The sequence below is a fragment of the Myodes glareolus genome, chromosome X (genome assembly GCF_982192425.1).
Source record: "Myodes glareolus chromosome X, mMyoGla1.1, whole genome shotgun sequence".
Lineage (NCBI taxonomy): Eukaryota > Metazoa > Chordata > Mammalia > Rodentia > Cricetidae > Myodes > Myodes glareolus.
The window spans coordinates 89,139,279-89,143,254 of NC_142053.1; the positions used below are offsets into that span (position 1 = coordinate 89,139,279).

The following is a 3,976-nucleotide window of genomic DNA, read 5'->3' on the forward strand; positions in this document are numbered from 1 at the left end:
CCCCTGAACACCAGGTAAGATCTTCCCAACTTAGCTGGTGTCTCCCAAACTTAACCCCAACTGCCCATCTCTTTCTTGCTGCCATATCCTGGCCCAGAACTCTGGAAGAAACTTCCTATTCCACCAGAGGCCAGGCTAGCATCCTGAATCCAAGATAAGACTGCCTCACAATGCCCATTTTTGAGAACCTTATTCCAATTGCCATTCCTCTTCTACTGACCATACCCATGCCCACTCCTCTGGTGGAAGGCTTCCATCCCATCAAAGACCAGGGCAGCATCTTGGAAACCAGGTAATCTACCCGCATTTCCCTACTGATGAGTGCCCAATATACCTGTTCCCCCTCACCAAATGAACACATCCCGGCCCACACCTCCCCTGAAAGCCCCTCTTTCACCAGAGCCCAGGAAGCATCCTCAATAATACTGCTCCTGACATTGTCCACTCAGGCCCCTCCTAGCACTTATTGTCCCTCTCTCCTTATCAATATTTCTCTCTCTGCACCTCTGGAGGAGGCCATCCTCTCCATCAGACGCCAGGCCAGAATTCTGATACCCAGAAATCAGACCAGAATCCTGAACCTCAGTGTCTTCAGGTTTCTATTGCTCTGAAGAGACAGGTTTCTATTGCTCTGAAGAGACACCAAGACTACAGCAACTTTTATGAAGAAAAACATTGAATAGAGAGGATCACTTGAGTCTTCTCTTCTTGATTTTTCTCATACTGTTCATTGCTGTGCTCTCTGGGCTGTTTTGGTGAGGAGGACCCTGTGGAACTGTGGTCTGTAATTGCAATACATATCCAGTCTCACTGATACATGTCTCTTGTTTGTACCCTGGTGGCCAGCATCGTCCATCACTTGTCTTTGCTGGTCTTGTTGAGCTTGGCCTTCATGAGGAATTCTGATTGCTCCTTCTTTCCCCCAGTCTCCCTATTCCCATAATTTTGCTGGGAATTCCGTGGAGAACCCCTACAACCTGGATAACATCTCTACTGGTTATGCTTTGGTGCATATTTACTGCCTTGAACTGGAACTCCACCAGGGCCTGAAACATTTGCTGCTCTGCACCCCCTTCTCCTTCAACAATATCAAACTCCACAGACTCTCCATCTCCTACACTGCGAAGGCACTTCTTGGGGTTATTTTTCTTTAGGGCAATCTGGTATACGAATATGTCTTCTTTGGTGTCATTTCTGTTGAAGAAACTGTAACCCTACTTTACGTGGAACCATTTTACTGTCTCCAAAACCTTCCTGAGATGAACTTCTCGTACTTGCCAGCCGGCACTGCTGATGTGAGATAGCCTGGGACGTCTCTGCCCGAGGTGATGGTCATAGAGCCAGGCTTGGTGTCTGCATCCCTGAGGATGGCATCAGGGGCAGGAGCTGGCTGCAGGGTCTTGGCCTCACTAATCATGGCTGTAATAGTGGTGACTCCAGTCAACAGGGACTGCTGTGTCTCCTGCAGTGGTGTACTGGTGACTAGGTCAGCAGCCTCGGTGGTGCTCTCAGAGCTCTCTAGGGCCCGCTCTCCACTCCCAGTGTCCGTTGACCTCAAGAAAATAATCTTAAAACCAACTTTGTGATGAGGATAAAAGCCCTTAAACAGAGAAGAAAGGCAGCCTTAATAAATCAAGAAAACACAACCACATATTTGGAGATTACCAGCAAATCCCTTCAAGAATGTCAAGAAATTTAAGAAAAAATATCAAACAGGAGAAGGAAACTATTTAAGACATGAAAATTGGAATATAAGCAATAAAGAAAACACTAACTGAGGTAATTCTGAAAATGGGAAATCTGTGTAAACAGATAGAAAATAGAGGTCTAAGAATCCCCAACAGAGTACAAGAAATGAAAGAGATAATCTCAGGTACAAAAATAAGAAAAAAAGAAATAGATTCATCCGTCAAAGAAAATATTAAATTTAAACAGCCACTAACACAACACATCCAGGAAATCTGTCACATCAAGAAGAGAGCAAACCTAAGAATGTTAGGGTTCGAATTAGAAGGATCTCAGCCCCAGAACCCGGAGAAAGTATTTTACATAATCATAGACAATTTCCCTGACCTAAAGTAGGATTTGCCTATAAAAATACAAGTACCTTTCAAAATACAAAAGGATGGATCAGAAAAGAATGTCCCCACTCTACCTAATAAGCAAACACTAAAGTTGCAGAATAAGGAACAAATATTTATAGCTCCAAGGGAAAAAGGCCAAGCAAAATATAAAGGCAAATATATAAGAATTATACCTGACTTCTCAATGGAGACTATGTAGACCAGAATTTTCTGGACAGATTTATTTCAGAGAGTAAGAGACCACAGATGCCAGTACAGACTAATATACCCAGTAAAATTTTCAATTACCATAGATGGAGAAAATAAAATATTTCATGAGAAACTCAAATTTCAACAATTATCTTTCCATAAACCCAGTGATACAGATGGGACCAGAAGGAAAATTCCACCCAAGGAAGTTAAAAACACCCCTGTAAACATAAGCAATAGAAAATTTCACACGGGCAAAACCCATAGAAGGGGGATATACACACATATTCATATGAACGCATGCACGAGCACACACACACATACACACACACACACACACACACACACACATGCCACCGTGACCACCACCACCAACATAACAACAGGAAGAAATAGTCAGTGGTCATTAATATCTCTCTACATCAGTGTACTCAATTCCTCAATAAAAGGACACTGGCTAAAAGAATAGATGTGATACCAGGAGACATCATTCTGCTGCATACCAGAAACCCACAACATCAAATGTGGATATTGCCTCAGAATAAAGGCTTGGGAAAAGCTTTTCCAATTAAATGGGGCTAACAAGCCAGTGGGTGTACCTATTCTTATAACTCACAAAAGAGATGTCAAAGAAATATTAATCAAAAGAGATGGTGAAGGACATTTCATATACCTTAAAGGAAGAATCAACCATGATGACATTGACCCAAATGAAGGGCACCTACATTTGTAAAAGAACATTGCTAAAGTTTAAATCACACATCAAATAGTGGGAAACTTCAACACACCACTCTCACCATTGGGCAGGTCTTTCAGACAGAAACTAAAGAGAGATATAATGGAACTAACAGATGTTATGACACAAATTCACCTACTGGATATATACAGAACATTTCACCCAAACTCAAAAGTATATTCCTTCTTCTCAGCACCTCATTGAGCTTTCTCCATAATCAATCACATACTCAGTCACAAAGCGAGTCTCAACAGATACAAGACATATGAAATAACCGCTGTAACCCGTCAGACCACCGTGGATTAAAGCTGTGTATCAACAACAGAAACAATAGAAAGCCTGTGAACTCAGGGATACTGAACAGCTCTCTACTTAATCACCACCCAGTCAGTGAAGAAGTAAGAGAGAAATGAAAGACTTCCTGGAATTTAGTGCTAATGAATGAACAACTTACCCAAATTCATGAGACTCAATAAATGTGGTGATAAGAGGAACGTTCATAGCGCTAAGTGCCTGCATAAAGAAATGAGAGAATTCTCATACCAGTGACTTCATAGTACATATGAAAGTTCTAAAACAAGAAGAAGCAGCCTCACCCAAGAGTAGTAGACAGCAGGAAATATTCAAAGTCAGGGCTGAAATAAACAGAATAGAAACAAAGAAGGCAATGCAAAGAAACAAATTAACAAAAGTTGGTTCTTTGAGAAAATCAACAGGAAAGACAAACCCTTATCCATGATAACTAAAAGACACACTGAGAATATCCACATTAACAAAATCAGAAATGAAAATGGGGTCATAAAGACAGAAAGTGAGGAATTCCAAGAATCATTAGGCCATTATTCAAAAATTGTACTACACAAAATTGGAAAACTGAAAGAAAAAGACAGTTTTCTCTGCATAAATCACTTACTAACTTAAATCAAGATCAGATAAGTGATTTATATAGACCTATAACCCTCAAGGA

The 3,976-nt window shown here is 41.0% G+C and overlaps 1 pseudogene; it reads right to left on the bottom strand.

The window, feature by feature from the left end:
• Positions 1–660: 660 nt before the first annotated feature.
• LOC148117406 (Y-box-binding protein 1 pseudogene) lies at positions 661–1,417 on the bottom strand (annotated as a pseudogene).
• Positions 1,418–3,976: the final 2,559 nt, after the last annotated feature.